At 35.8% G+C, this 21903-nt stretch overlaps 2 pseudogenes; both read left to right on the forward strand.

Annotated features, from left to right (window-relative positions):
* The window catches only part of LOC109062806, a 35571-nt pseudogene extending 29411 nt beyond the window's left edge, over window positions 1–6160 (forward strand).
* Window positions 6161–6906: 746 nt separating this feature from the next.
* LOC109060663 lies at window positions 6907–19223 on the forward strand (annotated as a pseudogene).
* Window positions 19224–21903: the final 2680 nt, after the last annotated feature.

Consider the following 21903-nt stretch of genomic DNA (forward strand, 5'->3'; position numbering starts at 1 on the left):
GCATCATACTATCTTGAAAACTTTATCATGGTTTCCACAAAATATATTACAAAAACTGTTTTCAACATTAATAATACTAATAATACTAATAGTAAATGTTTCTGGAGCACCAAATAATCATATTAGAATGATTTATGAAGAATCATGTGACACTGAAGACTGGAGTAATGATGCTGAAAATTCAGCTTTGCATCTCATGAATATCTTGCATTTTAAAATATATATCACAATAGAAAACAGTTATTTTAGATTGTAAGATCATTTTACAAAATTACTGTTTTTACTACATAAAATAAATGCAGCCTTGGTAAGCATAAGAGTTTTCTTTAAAAAACATGGCAAAATCTTACAGACCCCCAAACATTTAAATTGTAATTTGTGTGCTATAATATTTTATATTTATTTGCGATTTGCATCTTTAAATAATAATAATAATAATAATAATAATAATAATAATAATAATAATAGTAATAATAATAATAATAATAATAATAATAATATTTATATTTATATATTTATATTTATATATATATATATATATATAATCTATTTAAGATACTGATAAAATAAAAGATTGAGTAATAGGTTTGAAATTAGCAGATTACAGATTTGGCTTAGTTTAAGGCATCACACTGTAGAGGTTAGTTAATAATGTAATATGAAATATTTAACACACACACACACACACACATACACACACACACACACACACACACACACACACACACACATACACACACACACTGTTTTATTCACATGAAAAAATTGGAAATAGGTCTGTAATTATATTAAAAGCTCCACATGAAAGATGGAAAAATGACAGATTTAAAAAACAACCCGAAATGGCAAAATCTAAGTATGGATTTGCAGTAAAAGAGAGTTTTATTTTTGAGAAGCAAATTACATTAAGGACTAATAAGCTTCTTAACCCCTAAGCCGTCATTTTCAGCATGAAGACACAAATGACATAACCAAAATAAAAAGGTTGCTGCTCATGAGTCTTTTTTACTAGATACATAATCAACATATGTTCACAAAGCTGACACTTCAAAGTTTATTGTTCAGGAATCAGAATTACTTGGACTGTAATGATAATAAAGATATATAAGCTCAAACATGAAAACAAAAATACAAATATTAAAAACACTTTTTAAATGTATCAAAAAAATAAGTTGCTGTAGGATATGATTTTACAAACACAATGAAGCTAAAACCTCAAGTCAACTAATGCTTCATTTGAAATTTCAGAACGTAATCTCTAAAACTGTGAATTTAATTAAATATTTTCTAAGACCATGTCATGTGTGTTTTTAGAAAAGTCTAATAAAAAAGACTAATAAAATTGATTTATGACCCCTGTAAGCTCTCCTATGTGCTGTGTCCTCAAATGGCTCGGCAAACTGCCCCATTCATGATTCTATTGTTTTCACCCGACGAACCTTTCACACCTCGGCCAGGTATGACAATATAATCCTCATTATTCCTTTATAATTATTATTTTGTTTTATTCAGCCATTAGTAACCTTTATTCTGGCATTACAAGGTTTACTAAATCGCTTCATTGCTTCAATCCCAGTATACATTTACCGGCCTATTATCAAAAGTCTTTCTATAAAAATACAACAAAACATTTTCTTACGACCTTACGTCTAAATCACTTTTATTATTATTATGACAAAATGCATTATGAAGAAGAGTTGCACCTGTTCTCCAGCTGCATTAGAGCTAACATTAGCATCAAGCTACATAAGACAACTTATGAGATTTTTAGTACACCTTTACTCAAAACTCACTTTAAATCACCATCGAGTGTTTGTAATATTTTCCTTTTGTGATCTCATGTCGAATTTGGTCATTTACTGTTGAAAAAAATATGCTATTTATAGCCTTTTATATCGCTGCACAAATTAGCATTTCAGATGTACACATTCATTATTGTTATGAAAATACCCCAAATCTCAAGAAAACCACATATAAACCATATGCTATCGTAATCCTGTGTTTATTATTTGGATATTTCGTGGGTACAGAGGTTTCTCTGTGTTTGCTGTGATCAGAAATCAACGTGGAAGAGTGAAGGAAATGCATCACAGGATGAGATTGGGTGGGATATGATGCACAGTTATGATTGACAAGGGATGGACGAATCAGGTCTCTGTCACTCAGAGAGTGCAAGAACGGAAGAGTAAACACACAGAGACAGCCCAGGGAGCGAGAAGGGTATAACTGCAGCCTGGAGATCTCCAGATGAGGGCGGGAATTCCAATATGGGGTGGGAGCTCCAAAATAGGGCGTGGCTTCCTCCCATTGACAGACAGGCACATGACACGCATGTGCAACCCTCCCCCCCATCCACATCAGTGCAAACTCCGCCCCACAGCTGATTCTAAAGATTTTATTTGTTGTGTCAATTAAAGTGTAGATTTTCTACACTATTCTACAAAAAATGCTAATACCTAAACTTACCCCACACCTGACCCTAACCTTAACCAGTGAAACTGACTGCACAGCGGGATTGGCATTGAATAGCGTGGTAAATAACAAGTGCCCCTGTAGCTCAAGTGGTAGAGCATTGCGTTAACAAGCGCAAGGTTGGGGGTTTGATTCCCCGGGGACACATGATAGGTAAAAATTGATAGCCTGAATGCACTGTAAGTCGCTTTGGATAAAAGCGTCTGCTAAATGCATAAATGTAATTTATTTAAATAAATTTAAATTTAAATAAAGTTGCAGTTCATGATATAAACAGTTAATAAGATTATGCAATATGAGATCGCTGAGCTGGGCCATTCCGTAACTCCCCAACCGGACCTCACTGGACTATGGCACCTTTTTAGTTACACCCAGCATCACTACTCCCTCCTACCCTGCGAATTTCGAGCCCCCGGGTGCCCCCATTGCTTAAAGCGATAGTGTAAAATCTTTCCCCTGCGCTGCGCTGGGATGGCTCGCGGGAGAGCTTGTGGGTGATTCCTATTTATATCATTAAGCAGAGGTTCAAACTCCAATCCGAACACCACTGGCCACGAGCTTTGAGCTCTGCTCTCACAGAGAACATTTACTTATATAGCATATTTTATTTTAGATGAACAAGAAACAATGTTTAATAATATACATTTTATTTTGAAATGTCGGTAACAATTGGCTGAAGGCAGAGCCAATGGTGAAAGTCTTTGTGCGAGGAGACCCCGTCCTATTTTGGAGGTTCTGCCCACTTTTGGAGTTCACGCCCCATTTTGGAGATCTCCGGTCTGCAGTTATACCTACTTGGAGGGAGTTGCTAAGTTTCATCAGATTGCGTAAATCAGTGGAAAATGAATAGAAATGATGATTCTGTCTGAAGAACTATGAAGTAAACATGAGTAAATATGTCTATATATCTCCATGTATATGCATCGTTGGACTATAAGTCCTTATTGATGCTGTTCAGTGAATCTATGTTAACACAAATAAACCGCTGCTGACGTGACTGAATATGAATGCGTGGTGAATTTCTATTCCAAATATAACGCGTACGGATTTATTATTTTGCACTCCTGACATAAATGACTAAATTACTGTCACTGCAACAATATTTTATCAAAACAGTGGTCAAATATCGAAGCTAGAGTCTTTAATCTTTCTACTGCTGCACAGTTTGTCCTGATCCAGTATGAGTGTGATGTTTAACTTGCTGTTAAAGTGAAACAATAATAATCTGGGGCTGCCTTCGATCTTTGACCACTAAGGGGTTAAGTAAAGTGCTTTTAGACACTGCAAACAAAATGAATCATCATTAGCTGTGGCGTCCTTCTGTCTTTATTATCTCCTTATTGCTCTCTTTCTCTCTCCCTCCACCACCCCCGGTCTGCTCTTTCAGGATTACCAGGCTTGGTTGGACCTCCGAGAACTGGAATCAAAGCTTGGGGAGCGTTACATAACCCACGAGAGCGATGACAGCCGCTGGCAGCAGTACGCACATGACCACACGCTGCCCTACCCTCCTCACCTGGTGCCCCCGCCACCTGCGTCCGACGATGACGAGCAGGAGGGTTCAGAGGACGCCGACATGCAGGGGCTGACAGAGCGTGTTAGCATCCTTTGAAGAAGAAATCGAGGAGGAGGGCAAGAGGAATGAAGAGTACTTGCCTGAACTATAGCAATTTTTAAAACTCCACGAGCATAGGATGGATGTAGTCACCTTTCGGGTGTCTTTGTCAGGCCATCTGAACTCTAACCTCCTTCAGCCAGGACTGCCGCAGAATTGTTTCTGGAATGCAGATATTAAGGCCGAGAAAGGACTGTTTTGGATCCCAACCTAGACCTTTACAAAGTCAGACTGTTCATCATAGGCATATGCAAAACTATTATTTGTAATTTTTTTTAAATTGACAAGTCGGTTTTAAGGAAGGGCTAATTTAATTTGCCTGGTTTTGGGTTAGTCGCACCTAACTAGACGTCTTTTTGAAGATGCGGTCACATTTATCCATATTCTGCATATTTTCGCAGGTGAAATCAAGTATGTTCAATTGAAATCCACATGATCATGAATTTCATGCGAGGACCATAGTTTGGATGTAAAACATGGACGTAGTGTCCGTGACGTCACCCGTAGGTTCCTGAAGAGCGTGTTTGAAGCTAAAAGTGGGCGGAACGGGCCGTCGCCAACTTTCAGCGTGTCACCGCATGTCACTCCAGGACAATCGAAAATGGGCAAAAAGGCGGTACCTGGTTGCTGAAATCACGCCCACCTAGCTTGACGGTGGTGACAGCAGCAGCAATCCACCTGTCACTCAAGTTGCCATGCCCTTAATTATGCAGAACTCCCTTTTGGAGCCAGCCTTTAGTGGCCAGTCGATAAATTGCAGTTTTAGTCACTTCTGTGTTGGTTTCACGAGAGAGAGCGGAAGGTTGCCGCTTGGTGAGGACGAAAGATTTCCCCATGCAGATTTCACAACTGGTTGAAGTTGGTCACACACATTCGCATTTACCAACAGAAAGCTGCTTGGTTTGAAAGTGAATTCTGTGTGAATGGAGCTTCATACTATTGACAATAGACAGAGAATTTATTTATTTATTTTTTTGCCTGCAAATTTTTTCTAATGTGACCGTACCTTTAGGGAACAAAATGGAAAAGTGCTGACCGAAAGATCTCAAGACATGGTTTTAAAATTTGGACTATTTACAGCATCTTAATAACTTGTTGCAGGACATTTAAAAAAAATGGTGCAAGATGTGATACAATGGCCAGAGACGCTCTTCTGAATGTGTTTCCTGACAGTGGTGCTTTAAAGGTGATGAATAAAAGACGCAAAATGTTTTAAGAGTTTTAATGGCCAAACTTTCTAAAGGTGTGGTCCCATTTACCGGTTCTTCTCGAAACTTTGTGGCCGAACTCCAGTCATTTCAATATGAATCTGTGTAATCGGACGTTTTGTGTGAAAAATTTCCCCAAGCAGATTGCACTTTCATTCATGCAAGTTAAAGTACTGGACTAATCGTTAATCGAAAAAAGTTAGTCAATCTCACTAATTGACCAATCAACCATCATGACTCATTCCTAGTTTGTTGATAACAACAGATTGACGTCAAGATGATAATCCCCAGGTCACAATAAATGTTTTAGTCATGATACAGTATGCAGAGGAAAAAACATCTATTATGCTGGATTATTTTCCTTTTTGTGCTCTGAGTGATGTCTCCTTTAGTTTCATATCCACTCTGTCATATTACTGAGAATCTTTTTGAAAAATAACCTGGAAGAAGTCCCACATTCTGGTGTTTTCCAGTATCAACATCGGTTTGCCCTGCAGGTGCAGGTGACTTAACCTCTGAGAATTAATCTTATGAGGACTGATAAGCGGACTGCCCTTCGGCCTTATCACCTTGTGCACAAAGACAACCTAGACTGTTCTCAGATCAGCTGCTGTTAGCAACCCACTAGTTCAGCTGATCTTTGTACTAGCTGTACTGGATGTGTATTCTTACTCCTAACTGACCCTAGACCTGAGGATAAGGCTGCATGTCACTGAGAATTATGTTTGCTTAAAACTTATTGCTATGAAGGACTATTTTGTACACATGTAACCTTAGATATTATGATGTAGTTTGTGGAAGGTAATGTCGGAGCATTTCCAGCAGGTATAATAAACATGGTAATGCATAAATCTGTTGAGATGAATCTTATTGAGTCATGAGGTTTGAGCCACGTTGATTTTTTTTTTTTTTATCCAGAGAGACTGACAGAATGAAAAACATTTAAATACATAGGGAACTTGTTCCAGGTACAGTAAGGCTTAAGCTTTAATGACGGCATCTGTGGGCACATAAAATAATTTCACCTTGTTTATAAAAATAAGCAAAAATGCTGAGTTTGAGTCAGATAACCCTGAAAAAAGGATCACTGTTTCCATAAAAATATTAAATTAGCATATTAGACTGATTTCTGAAGGATCATGTGACACTGAAGACTGGAGTCATCAAAGCCATCAAAGGAATGAAATACATTTTAAACTGAATATAACAGAAAACAAATTATTATAATACTCCACAATAATAATCTTAGTGTTTTTTATTTATTTATTTATTTTTTTTTTTTTATTTATTTAATTTTTTTTTTATCATTAAATAAAGTTTTGGTTAGCATTATTATGGTTTATTATTAGCATGGCTGTTTATTATTTATTAGTACTTATAAAGGACACATTAGTGCCTTATTCTGCATTACCATATTCTAGATCCCAGATACCTTACTCTATAGAATTGAAGTGAATTACTGTAAACATATATATATATATATATATATTTTTATGTATATATTAGTGCCTTAAACTAAGGGATCGATCACAACTATTTCATGTGATAATCAACAATATGCCATAGTGTTTCACATTAATTGAACTCATAACTGCTTTAAGTTTAAACTCAAATAAATATTTCCTGATTTAAACTGAGAGTGAAACATTGTTGTTTCAGATCTGCAAAAACGATTGTATCTACTAAGAAATGGAAAGCATCATATTTACCTTAACAGTTTTAGGGAAATGCCACATGTATAAATCAAGAAACAGCTGTGTAGTCTAGAAAACAGTCAGTTAGTAGCATAAATGAAAATGCAAACCAGCAGAAACAAGAAATAAAACTGTAATGAAGCCCAAGAACGGCAAAAGACAGCTAGTGTGTACAGCATTTAATTATTTAACAATGTGCTTTAGATATGAGTCTCATTCCTTCCCTTTATAGACTACATTATAGTCAATAATGTATGAACATTTCCTCAAGGAGTGGAACGTTTAAATAATCAATTAAAAGAATATTAAGTTAAATGCGTTTAAGTTTATATACGAATTTCCAAGAAGTCTCAGACTTTACCAGAACGTTTCAGACAGAGACACAGTAGATGGTTTGGCATTAGAGAACATCTTGTTCTAGAAGCATTGTTTGGTCAAAAAAACAACAACAACAAAAAACCTTTAAGTTTTTGATTCAGCGTTGATTCTTCTGTTCAATCAGATTTTACTGACAGTGGCGTCTTAAAGCAGAAAAATGATAGCGTGCTCATGATGCAAATTATGAATTTATTCCATTACAGCCATTAAGGCGGTCACAGAGAACATGTTTAAAAATGAGCCTGTAGTTTCTGTTTTCATAAACAGGAAGTTGTGGTGGCATTATGATAGACGTCTGAGGCAGACTGACTGTACCATCATTGTAAGTTTGTCATCTTCTGTCTGGAAAAAGGAAGTTTGTCATGTTCTGTCGTTAACCGTGCTTCTGAAAAAAAAAAAAAAAAAACTAATTGTGGTTATTTCTTACTCTATCACACGCAGCTCTATAAAAAAAAAAAAAGAAAACTTAGCCCAAGCCTAACATTTTCCAGTGGACATACATGTGCGAGACACATTTTATCTCTCCTCCCCTTTATCTCTCTCAATTCATCTCCTCTCCATCCACTCAGCCCGAAGTGCATCGGCTGCACCTGCTCTCAAAGGATCACTTTTGATCATCTCCGGCCAGGAGGAATTATTATAGTGCATGACACTCTCTTCACTTTTCTCAGAGGTCACATTAGACTGGAGTTGGACGGTTCTGGGACTGACGTTGTAAAGTTACACTGCTGAGACTGTGTGGACACCCTTCTCTGGTTGGAGCTGGTGGAGAACATTTTATAATCCGTCGTGTTGATTTCCAGGTGAGATTCTCTCATTTTTGGGGCTGGTTTTGTAACAATAACTATAAGAATAATGGTGAACGAGTGTGTATTTGTGAATAAGATAAAATCAGAGGGTGGACATGCTTGTTTGTTTCATGTGCTATAGATGGTAACCCTAGGAATCCTGTCATCAAATGCATTTGGGAGATAATTATACATTCAAAAAGTTAACAGTTGACAATTAATTTGGTATTAGATTATGATATTGTTAAACTATGAGGTTCGTCTTTTTTTTTTGAATTTATCAACTGACAGTCATATAGCATGCAGAAAAAGATGGGACTTTCACTTGTCTTTGAAGAGTTCTTTTCTTGAAATGATGGTGATGGTTTTGTACACACACACACACACACACATAGCATGCAGAAAAAGATGGGACTTTCACTTGTCTTTGAAGAGTTCTGTTCTTAAAAGTGCAATATTGCAGATCAGAAGATTTAGAATGAATAAAACAAAAGTTAAAAAGAAACAGGAAAAAAAAAAACTATTGTTGTGGAGTGTTTTTTTTTAAAATACATTGTTTATTAAGTGTTATATTTTATTGAAGAGAAAGAGGATTAAATAAAACTAAACTTAAAAAAAAACAGAAAAAAATTTTTTTGTTGTTGATATATTTATGTTCAGTTTTTTTCACTTTAATGTAATAGAAAAGGACCTATACATTGCTAATAAAGTAGAATTACTGAACCTAAACATATGAGCCTGATAAAAATGCTCACTTAAGAAGAAAATTTCAGATGGCACTCAAAGGCTTCTGCATCTGAACTCTTCATTTACATATAGTAAAGCTGCCATTCATTTATTTTTTATACATAAATGAGGGACACAAATGGCATATATTTTGTAAAATGTCCCCTTTGATTCTGGAGTGCACCATTCCCTCATCCTCCAATGGGTTTTTAAATATGTGAAGTGCTTAACTTGGTGCAAAAAGTGCAGACTAGTCAGATTTTTATGTGTAATCAACAATCTCCTCATTGTGCAACCCAAGATGTTTTTAGGGTCATATGTCTCTGCGCTGACTTAACAGAAGTTATAACATTGACATGAAAATGATGCGAGGTAAAAACACTGTTAGTTTCCCTCTGCACTTATGTGATTTTCCTGCAGACTGAGTATGCGCTTGCCTCAGGATGGGAGTTGGTTAGGGAGCGATTATGTTATTCAGAGGGGCTGACAGGAGGTGCAGCCCACCACTCTTCTTTACAGACCACTAGCCTGTGTCTCAGCAACTCTCACGGGTGCTCATTAAACCTTTAATCACAACAGCAAAACAAAAATAAAGCAGTGTAAACACGTTATATGTGAGCCAAGGGAAAGGAAACGGAAAGGAAATCTTCATTTAATAGATGTGTTTATCAGTACTGTACAACAACTGCTGACTGAAGAATCCCATGTTGTCACTTACTTCCTTTCTGGAGGAAAGCTTGAAAATAACTTACCCAGATTTTTAATAATACTATTGCTAAAACAGTTGTTGGAACATCCCTAACATAGAAAAACATCAGTGGAATATGCACCCTTTCATGGACTTTAAACACTTTTTTTGGGCCCTGGATGTGCAATTTGATGGTAAAAACATGCTGTAGAAACAACAACAGCTGTTCTTTTAAAGCGACACCAAATGCTAACTGTTTGTGAATGGTTTTCAGCAGCTGCATACTAGTGCTTGTGAAAAAAAAAAGAAAAAAAAATTACTTAATTATATTAAATGTGCACTTGTAGTGTACTTCAAATATTAAAAGTAGATAAAAAAACTGTACTTGCAGATAATTTAATATTGATAAAAAACGACACTTAAATGTACTGTACATAAAGAGATTACACTTTAATTTTTAACATGCTTAAGTACACTGCAATATTGTCAAAATTAAAGGTTTTAAAAAATATTTTGAATCTTTTGTTGTGTAATGCCTTACATACTAAAGCACGTGCACTTTGATTACAATTTTAATTGAAGTATGTTATTTGAAGTTACATTTAAGATTAATATATATTAATACAATTGTATATTTATAATTGCTGTTAAATAATATATTTTAACATGCAATTACGTGCTTTTTTTCTCTCTCTCTCTCTCTGTAATATACTTTTAAAAGTATGCTAAAGTGCACTAGTTTTTTTTTTTTTTTTTTTTTCAAGGAAGTAAGTAGAAACACAATAAAATCATGTTGTCCATTGCTCACTTGATACGTTTTGGGATTTTCACGTCAAAAATTCTGAACTTGGAAGATTTTATACTAAAGTACATGTTTTTTTTTTTTTTTTTTTTTTTCTTTACAGCCACTTTTTTGATTTGGATCATGCGGTTTTGGTTTAAATTAATTTTTTGGCTTCTATCCAGTTTGTAATTGTGAGTGGCAACATTGTGTTTATAAGTATTTGACATTTAAAATCATTTTTGCATCAGAGATATGTTGGCTATAAAGTTTGTAATTAAACAACAGTAAACAATGTCCACTTTCTATTTGGTGTGATATTTCAACCACAACCTGCTGCAATCTCTACACCAATTGCCCTCTTGCTTGTGATTTAAATTAATCATGAAGAAAAAAAAATAAACATTTGATCCAGTTTGTAATTGTGAGTTGTTGCATTATTGTGGTATATTTTGATTAGACTACATAGCAAGTGAATCAAAGAATCCTCATCACTGCTTATCCAGAAATAACCATCAGGACTTGAGTAATGATTCGGTACTATCGTCATTCACAGCAGAGCTGAGGGGGAGGCTGTGTGTGATGCAGTTTTCAAATTGTAATGTATTGTATGGGGGACTGTTGTGTATTTGCTGGTTCAATCTAATTCTACATCTCAAAGTCGTGTTAGAAGCTTTAAGAGTGTGTGCTCAGGTTACCCAGCTATTGATTTTTCCTCTGTTTTGCACTGGTAGGGTGAATTGCACACATTGCTTAAAAACCGTCGCTCAGTTTGACTTGAGAATTGAATTTAAGTGTGACGTACTGCTGGTAGGCCAATCACTACAGCAGCTAATGCTGTTAGTACGTCTGTATTTGATATTGTGAACAGATTAAGAAGGCCATTAAGATCTCAAAGTCTCTTACATGAAGCAGATGTCTGTGAATACATTTCATTTTGAAAAAGTCATTTGATACTTAAATGTTTTATGTGTCTCTGTTTGCAGCCACATATAGTGTACTCTATACTTGCACACAATGTTATATTAATGAAATATAAGGCCACTTAAAGGGATAGTTCACACAAAAAGTCATCATTTACTCACCCTCAAGTTTTTCCAAACCTGTATGAATTTATTTTAATTTTATTTATTTATTTTTTAACACAAAAGAGCATACTTTGAAGAATGTTGTTAACCGAACAGTTGCCGGTTGCCATTGAATTCCAAGGTATGGGAAAAAAATACTCTAGAAAAAATTACTCTAGTGTCTTTAAAATCAAATTTGTATGCATGTTGATAAAATGGCTATTCAAGTTTTTAATTTTAAATTACAATTTCTGATGTCAGTTTGGATGTACGGCTATTGATTTGTTACTTACTGTTCAGACTCATTTTGTGTACTGGTTCATCCAATTCATTGAACAGATCTGACCCAGAAGAGCGATTCCTTTACGAATTAAACATTGCAAGCCACATAATTTGAGTAAACATTCATGTCTGTAGCAGAAACGGAACAAGATGAATTATGCATCAAAATGTTATATTTAAGATTAGAGGTATACAGTCCCCAGGTATGAGCAATACTAATAGCAATATGCTTCTATTAGAAGCAAAAACAGGATATTTGCAGTGAAAGTTTAGATATAAGGCTTTTTGGTGTATGAATAAAGGTCCTGAAAAGAGGTGAAACTCAGGTCTTTCTTTGACTGTGGTTGGGCTGTTTGCTTTTCTCACAGGTCTTGCACTGAAGAGCAAGAATTGAGGAGCTCTAAAGCCTTCATGTGGTGACTGGCAGCTGTGTAAGATGGCAACAGTGTCTTGAATTGAATTCATGGCAAAGACTTGTAGCAAGTGAAAAGACTTTTCAAAGGTTAAAAACAGGTTGAGCAATAGCTCAGCCTAGAGAAGATGAACTCTAGGGAATATAGGGGATATGCAGGTAGTGATGAGGGAGCTGCAGTGTCTAGCTGTGAAATGAACTGAGCAGCACAGACATGAACCTATATTGATGATCTCCAAGATGTGTGCGAGCAAAGGTTGTTGGAAACCTTTCAAAAAAAAAAAAAAAAAAAAAAACAAGTCAAGGCTTCAATCCATTATAAACTCAGTCCAGACACACTTTACAAACTTCTCTTTCCTCGTCGACTCAAAAACACGTTTACTCAACCATGAAATTAAGTTTAACACCAAGTGTGACATTTTGCCTTTAATATCAAAAACAAAATATATAGCAAAGGAAAGAATCCTGGTGAGTTAATAGAATATCTTCGTCCTTCTGAGCTGATGTATCTTGTCAATATCTGTGCATTATTTAAGTGTTTACATGCATGCATATATGAAACCTTTTCTAGAGTATTTCTTAATTTAGATAATTATTATTATTTTTTTTTTCATGTTTAATTCTCCATCGTAATCATGGCACATGAAGCCAGTAGTACTGGCGATGACATTTTGCTACCTGTTTAGTTTTAAATGAATTACCAGGCTTCCTGCAAGCTGTTATTTTCTGATAAGAATGACTTTGCAACCTTTTGTGAACCTTGATTTGTAAGGGAGCGTGGTGTATAAGGAGGTGTATAAAATGTTGATTTTGTATATAAATTAAGCAAAAAATGTGTCTGGTAATGTATATATTTTCAGTGAACGCCATTTCATTTTCTTCTTCCTGAAATGGGTTTTATTTGATGTGAAGGTGTTGTTAATCTGAGATGCTTTCAGTGACTCATTGGTGTTCGTCTTGTCTTGTTAACCACTACAACTTGACGTAAGAAGTATAAGGTTTTGCGCAATCACATATGTTGTTCTGTTCTCATTGAAACCACAAACATTTTGCAACTTGTAGCGGCGGGTGTTTGTTGTTTTAGTTGGAGATGCCATCTCCAAGAACATTTTTGGTTATGTGCCTATTGCGCAATATAAATGCTGAGTAGTTAATCAGCACATTGTCTGAGCCACACTTTCAATAGACTGAAATTTCTTTCATTGCAATTATAATTAACAGAGGTGGAAAGAGTACAAAAATATTCTACTCAAGTAAAAGTACCATTACATAAATGAAATTTTACTTAAGTACAAGTAAAAGTACCCGTCTAAAAATCTACTCAAGTAAAAGTAAAAAGTAGCTCATTTAAAATTTACTCAAAGTAAAAATTACTTAGTTACATTTTAATAGTGGGAGGGAGGCAAAAATGTGTCAAACTCAGTTCCTGGAGGGCCACAGTCCTGCACAGTTTAGATATAAGCCTAATTAAACACACCTGATCCAGCAAATCTAATCATTTAGGCTTATTTGAAAACTACATGATATGTGTGCTGGAGCAGGGTTAGAACTAAACTCTGCAGGGCTACGGACCTCCAGGAACTGAGTCTGACACCCCTGGGATAGGCCTTTTAATCTCAAACTAGTTGTTTTTAATTAAAGGATTCAGTTATTTAGAATAATAAGACATTTGGGCTGTTACCAGCCAAATCAGTATCAACAAACTCCTCTTTTGAATGCAGAGGAAATGCAGAAGCTTCATCGGAAGTGGCATTTAGATTTATTTACACACTGTTTAATGCAGGACAAGAATGCATTTAACCTGCAGTTACAAATGCATGAATAATGTTTTGATATATAAGACATAAAATGTTGAATACTCATTTGAAATGATAAGAAATTAATTATTTAAAAAAAAATCAAAAGATACTTTAAATGTGAAATGAAAAAAAATGGCCAGTATGTGTCAGCAAGTCACTGTTAATAAGTGAGTCATTGCGATTGAACCGAATCATTTAAACGGTTGATTCATTCACGAACGAAACACTGTCATGTTGCTCAGAGACAAAACTGTGCTATGGTGGCTGTGTTTGGAATTATTTTTTGTTGTAGAAATAAAGCAAAAACAGGAAATATGGTGTCTAAAACACAAGTCTCTTAATTAAACTTGATTTACTGACCCGTTGTAAAAAAAAAAAAAAAAAAAAAAAAAAAATTTATATATATATATATATGTATATATATATATATATATATGTAATCACGATGATTTTTGGAGGAAAAGACGGCATTCTTTGTGTGATTTTGATTTACTATATGAAATGATATAAATATGTACGTTTTCTTTATCTTTAATTTTGTGATCATTCTAAATGCATTTTGACTGAATCACACAGTGAAAGTACGCACTATAAATGCGCGCGCACATAATTAAAACAACAATTATGATATTATTGCAGGCGATATATATCGCACACTCCGTAGCACTGTCTTTTTGGCTAATTTGTGCAAAACCTCTTGCTAAAATGTCAAAGCTTCATTTTAACCACCAATGCAACGATGTAATTATTTAGCTTACCTCTACATGCTTGCGAAGGGTTGATGTCTTGTCGAGATTTTATAAGCTGCTATTTTGGTCTCCCTAGGGAAGCACAGCTTACACTGCATAACAGAGCATAAATATGGCCAGGGGTTCACTTCATTTCCTTCGAGTTCAACTTCAGAATATGACGGGGTTTCGTTTTCAGCGGTGTCTGCACCACTAACGCCTGGTTTTGTCCGTCTGCATCTTTCTTGTGATTTTAGCGCCAGTTTGCTCTCCTGCCCATTATTTACTGACGTAGTTTCCAGGGAGCGATTTTTTATTTTTTTTTTACTCAGTAATTAATGTGTTTTAAAATGTGTTTTAAAATGAAGTACAAAACTTAATATTATTTATTATTAGTTAAATTTAAGATTTTAGAAATTACTTTAAAAAGTAGAAGTACACAAAAAAGCTACTCAATTACAGTAACGCGAGTAAATGTAATTCGTTACTTTCCACCTCTGATAATTAACATGTGAAATCATTCCAGATTACATGTAGAATCTGCATCAACAAAAATTATCAGCAAGAATGTCTAGCCAACTTTTAACTTCATAATACCTACGATCAGATTTTCAGAATCAGATATTGAAGCATAAAGGTCAGTGGTTTACCACTGTTTCACATGTGCTGAAAAGAACTGATCTATCATGCAAACTAACAACATCGGTATATGCTTGACTATGACATATCATTGAAAAGGTCAACTAGAAAAAATGCAATTACAAATATCAATAATTACAATTTAATTAGTGAAAACTGAATTTTTTAAATCAAAAATTTTTATCCTGGGAATGATTAAAAGTCAGAAAAGCTTGCTTAGACTAGAGCTTTAGTAATGCTTATGAAACATGGTAACACTTCATTGTAACACAAGTTGCATGTACTTACAATAATAGTAAAAGAATATTATGCATAGTTACATGCAATAACCCCAAACCAAACCCTAACCTGGTAGCACTTTATTTTACAGTCCTGTCCCGCATTACAATAACTGTGTAATAACTAGGTACTAACCCTGAACCTACCCCTAAACCTAACCCTAACCCATGCAGTTACCTTATTATCCAGGATTTTCTTAGGTAAGTACACTGTAAGTACAGATAAGCACATGTACTGTAAAATAAAGTGTAACTCTTAACCTTTAAACCATTAACTAGTAAGTACATGTTGTTAATATTGCTCAGTACTTAAACGTACTACTATATAATTACACTGTAAGAAGTACACTGCAGAATAAAGTGTAACCTGAAACTTTACCATGGTTTTACTCAAGCAACACTAAATGCAGCCATTAGGATATTTTGTAATGTTGTAAATTAATGTACTACACGGTCTATTAAGGGAGCCATCCATAGTTGTATATGTGGTGGTTACCAAGGTCTGACTACAAATATTACAGTTAAAATATGGTAAATTATGCAAGAACTTGTAAATTTTACATCTATTTTTTAATGATTAGATGTTTCTAATGACATAAATTTAAAAAAATAAATAACCAATTGCAACCAATTTGTCATTAATTAAATCTTAAACAACTTTGTACACACAGATTATGATGAACGCTACATCCAACACAAGCAACTCATCATGTGTGATCATGACCCAGCCAGCAGGTCACCTGCTGATGTCCATCTACATCATCGCCTTCATCCTGGGGCTGTTCTTCAACCTCGTCACCATCGGTCCCATAATTCAGCAGATCTGCAGAAAGAACATTTGGGGGATCTACCTACTCAGTTTGTCCATCTCAGATCTCCTGTACATCCTCACCATGCCTCTGTGGATATATTATTTCAACAACAACCACAAATGGGACCTCGGCCAAGGACTCTGTAGCCTGGCTGGTTTCTTTTACTACTCTAACCTATACATCAGCATCTATCTCCTCTGCTGCATCTCCATCGACCGCTGCCTGGCCATCACCTTCCCGCTGCGAGTCCAAGCCTTCCGCCGCCAGCGCTATGCCTGGATCATCTGCGGGCTGGTCTACATTTTGGTCATGGCCTTGCACTGTTTGGTGCTGTACCTGGACAAGTTAGCAGATCCACTGAACGACAGTGAGCAAACGTGCTACGAGACCTTCCCCATGACGGAACGCATTGCGATGTTCAACATGATACGGGTTGGAATTGGTTTCTTCTTTCCTCTGGTGGTCATCTCTGTCTGCTACTGGTTGATCCCAACCAAGGTGCAGCAAAGCAGAGGGGTGCGATCAAGGCAAGCGCAAAGTGAAGCTACTGTCTATGGGTGTCATTGGCATTTTCTCCTTCTGCTTTGCACCGTACCACATCCTCCTGATGGTAAGATCCATCGCCTACTTTTCTGTGGGAGAAAAACAAAGCTGCAATTTTGAACAAGCGATGTATTTACCCTTCACTTGCTCCCTCGCTCTATCTAGCCTGAACAGCGTGGTGGACCCAGTGCTTTATGTTTTGGCCAGTAACGGAGTAAGGGAGGACATGCGTTTATTCTGTTCGAAAACCAAGCAGAGGCAGGTGACAAGAAGCCCACTTGTTGATTCCAAATTAGACAAGGATAACCAACTTGTGTTAAAACCAACCTCAGGTCTTGGAAAATAACCATGCTCCTGATAGCATAAACACTGTTTTTAAACCCATTCAGAAATTTTGCAAATGAGTGACCAGCACAAATTTACCCAAATTGTTTGTTTTTATAGCATGGGCACAATCTTGTGAATGGGTTCATATTTTGTGAAGTTGTGGAGGGTCCAGCAGACTCCACCATTGTGATCCGAACACCTGAACTTTTTAAAATGCTGAAATGCACTCAACTGTGTGTCTGGATTATAATGTTTTTTATTTTTAATTTTTTATATTATTATTATTATTATTTGACAAATAACTAGCACCAAGACTGCAAACCGTTTGCGTTTCTGGTGGTAGTGGGCAAATCGCACCAAGTTCTGTGATACTGTATAATAAGTTTAATTTACAATGACTATGACTTGGACTGACAATACTAACACTGCAGCACTTTTTTTAATGCCTGGTTAAACTGGACTGTGGCTGTGAATAAGATGCTGTTTTTGTGCTAAAATACAATGTGCAGAAGTAATTGTTTAGTGAATTAGCTACTGTATGACAGTGTTTAGTCGAGCCCAGTTCAACTGAGTCCAACTCAGGACAGAGACCAGAAGAGGGTCAAATCCGAGTTAAGGCCAAGTTTACATGCTTCTGAGTCTAAGACCATATTGTCATGGTTGTGGCCTTTAAATCTTGAATTCAAGTCCAAGACCATATTTTTTCTGGTTCTGGTATTGGTCCTCAAGTATGAGTCCAAGACCATATTTTTTATGGTTTTGGTCATGTTCCTTGAGTCCAAGTCTAAGAATGTATTTTCATGGTTTTGCTTTTTGTCTTGTTCCTCAAGTCCAATTCCAAGATCATATTTTCAAGGTTTTGGTCTTGGTGCTCGAGTCCGAGTCTAAGACCATGTTTTATGGTTTTGGTCTTGTCCTTCATGTTCAAGTCCAAGACCATGTTTTCATGGTTTTGGTCTTGGTCTTTGAATCTAAGTCTGACAACGTGTCTACACTGGACACAAGTGCACAATGTGACGTGACAAAAGACCACACAACACAACACGTCAAATCCCCAACATTAAACTGATGCCTCATTCTATTTATGATGTACTGACAGAAAGTACAAATGATTTGTAGTGGTTGCTTTGTCATGTCCAGTGTAGACAACATATTTTTATGATTTTGTTCTTGGTCCAAGAGTCCAAGATCATATTTTCATGGTTTTGGTTTTGGTCATTGGGTCCAGGTATAAGAACATATTTTCATGGTTTTGGACTTGGACTAAAGTCCAAAACCACGAAAATATGTTCTTAGACCTGGACTCAATGACCAAAACCAAAACCATGAAAATATGATCTTAAACCTGGACTTTTTTTTGTGGTTTTGATCTTGGTCCTCAAGTCTGGTCTTGGTCTTGGGATGGACATGGAAGCATTTGGACTCTCTCTTGACACAGATTCAGTCCTCTTCTGGTCTCTCTCTTGAATCGAACTCCACCCTCTTCTGATCTTGGTCTTGAATCTCAAATCTGGTCTTAACTACATCACTGATGTGTGCAGACTTTTGTACTCAGACACCATTTTGTCCATTCGTGTTAAAAAAAGAGAGGAATTTTAACTTTGCCGTTTTATGCGAGATGTACATATCTGTGTCTTTAGGGTGTTTACAAATGGTGGATTTGCAGTGTATCAGGACCTGTATCCCTGTATTTGAAGGACCCTTGAATCACTTGAACTTTCTGTGTGAGAGCTGAACCCAGCCCAAGTGTTGTTATTGTGGGATAAAGCCTCGATTGTTTGTCCTAGTGTAATTCACAGATGACTCCCTGTAACTTACCGTTAAACCAGATTTAGCCGTTAAAGATTTAAAATGAATGTTAAAAACAACTTGTTGCAATGTAAGCAATTTCGATGCATAGCATGTTGCTACTCTCAACATTTTTTCTCATGTAACTGACCATTACCGCAAAAGAAAAGGTACATTATGAAATAAAAGAAATACTCTGATTCTGACTGTCATGCCACATTTAGGGAATTAAGTGATTCTTCCATTACAGCTTTTTAAAATGATTAGTGTTTTATTCAAGGGGTGGAACGTCTACTATCAGTGTAATCATGCTGCTTTCTGAAGACAGAGTGACCCATATGACACCAGCAAGTGTTCTTGAGTGCTGATGAGGAGGAGCGTTTGTGTAGAATCTCTAACCGGTATCGCCCACAATGTACTTTGCACAGCTTTGTTCACCCACCTTCTGCTAGCATGATTGCCTCTATAGATGAGTGGCTCTTATATGTCTGCAGTCTTCTGTAAGTCTGTGAGTAAGAATGGCCTTCTGCGCTACAGTAAAATGCTACAGACCATCTGAATGGAGTGATTTTGGAGTGTGAGCGAAGCAATGAATTGCAGTTTTGAGTACCTGATCTGCAGTCTGAATGGTTTAAATGACTGCTCGCTTTCACCTATCGTACCATACGCTGTGCCTTGGAAGATGGAAAAGGATGACATATATTGTTAGAACGTACTTGTTCATGCTGTCATCCACATATACGAGCCAGAGCATTTCTGCAAGGTTCATTTAAGGACAGAAAACCACATTCTTTCATCACAATAACTGTATTTCCTCTCAATATAACTAATGCGAGGTATTCTGCATTATACAATGAAGCTTCTACTGAGGTCTCACCGCAACAGGAAGTCTGGAGGGATTTAGACGAGAACAGCACAGAACACTGTGCTTGCTCGAACAATTGATTTGCCCCTTCCTGAATGCAGACAACAGATGGAGGTGAGAGAACATGTTCATGTAGGAGGCACAACCTGGCATTGCATCAAAATGCAGATAATCGATATTGTGTAAGTACTGAAGGAGTGAATCTTACGAAAACATGTCTGGGTCACGTTTCATCCGAAAAACAGTTAAGCACAGGACCTTGTATGTATATATTATTGTGTAAATGTTTCTGGGCTCATTCATTTTATCAAATATATTTTTGTTATTCATGAATTTCCAGCAGCCATTACTCAGTTTTCAGTGTCAGAAATCATTCTAATATGCGCATTTGTTGCTCAAGAAACATTTTATTTTTGATGAAAGATAAATTATATATATTTTGTTTTCAGTGTCAGAAATCATTCTAATATGCGCATTTGTTGCTCAAGAAACATTTTTATATTGATTGTCAAATTTAACTGAAACTTTTTTATTAATATTATTTATTTATTTCATCATTTTGCAAGTATTTATGTGTATAAATTAAATGATTAGTAACGTAAGATCTCTGAACATAATGTTGTTTTAAGTTAGTTTACATATTAATAAATAAATCTGGGAATTTTCCAGAGCCGCATGCTTATTTCTATGTTCACGTTTCTTACTAAAATAATCTCTAGCATAAAAGAAATTTCAGTCTGATCACTCTGTTAGGTCAAAATTTAATTACTATTGCTATAATAGCATTTATAATGGAATCTGATAATTGCAAGTACTTATTTGACTGTTTCTTTGTCCCTGCAAATATTGGTTCAAGGAGGATAAAAGAAAGGGGTTGAAGAAATAGTAAATGCACTCACCCCCATGTTGATCCAAATGCCTTTGATTTTCTCTCCTCCACAGATCACAAAAGGAAATGCAAGGCAGAATGTCTTGGTCTGCCTTTTCTTTACAATGAAAGTGCATCTGGGCTTTCCAAACTCCAAAAGTTACCAAATATAAGAAGTGGTTCTCAAACTATGTATCATATACGGCAGCTTTTTGGGAAGAGACCAACATTTATATTATTATTCACTGAAAAATTATTCAAAAGCTCATTCACATTTACATCAATTCAAATATTGTGACAGGTTCAATAACCAAGTGTCACTGATGATCAAACCTGTCATGGATAATATACTTTCATAAAACACAAGAGACAAATAGTGTCTGCTTACAGAAGATGCAGCAGATTTCCTGCTTACAAAAAACACAAGGGCAAACCAATATATCTTACAATGACTGTCTAGAACAGGAGCTTTATCATTCAATTCCAGCTTTTTCAGAAGAATTTTTCTGCTATTTGATAATAGTTGACCCAGTGACATCTATTCCTGTCGGGTCGAAGACAAATGGACTTGTAATATGAGGCATATACACACTGCCTCAAAGACACACAGCATGCGCTCTTAGTAAGAGGGAGAAAACTGTTCTCATAAAATAAATCTGTGTCATATGAGTTTCCTGTCTTGTGATGAAATATGTCACACCATGCACAAAACATGGAGATTTGAAAACCTTCAGACTATTAAAGGGATAGTTCATCCAAAAATGACAATTCTGTCATCATAATGTTGTTCAAAACCTGTATGCATTTCATGTTGAGGTGAACAAAAGAAAAATATTTTAACTGTTGCTTGTCCAATATAACTCAATGAGGTCCAGTGGTATTTTGGATTCCATTGACTTTCATTATATGGACAAAAACAGTTAAAATATCTTATGTTGTGCTTCGAGATGCAAAGTCATGCAGGTATATGCAACAAAATGAAGTTTAGTAAATAATGACAAAAATTACATTTATCATCTTTGAAGATACAGAAATTCTTTCTCATTGCTCATGACAGACAGTGATTATCATGTATTTTTGTGCAGTATGACTAAGACAGCTCTTTAAGTGTGAGATCTCTAAGTACTGCATTCAGAAATTCACTT

This window comes from Cyprinus carpio, chromosome A15 (genome assembly GCF_018340385.1).
Source record: "Cyprinus carpio isolate SPL01 chromosome A15, ASM1834038v1, whole genome shotgun sequence".
NCBI classification, from domain to species: domain Eukaryota; kingdom Metazoa; phylum Chordata; class Actinopteri; order Cypriniformes; family Cyprinidae; genus Cyprinus; species Cyprinus carpio.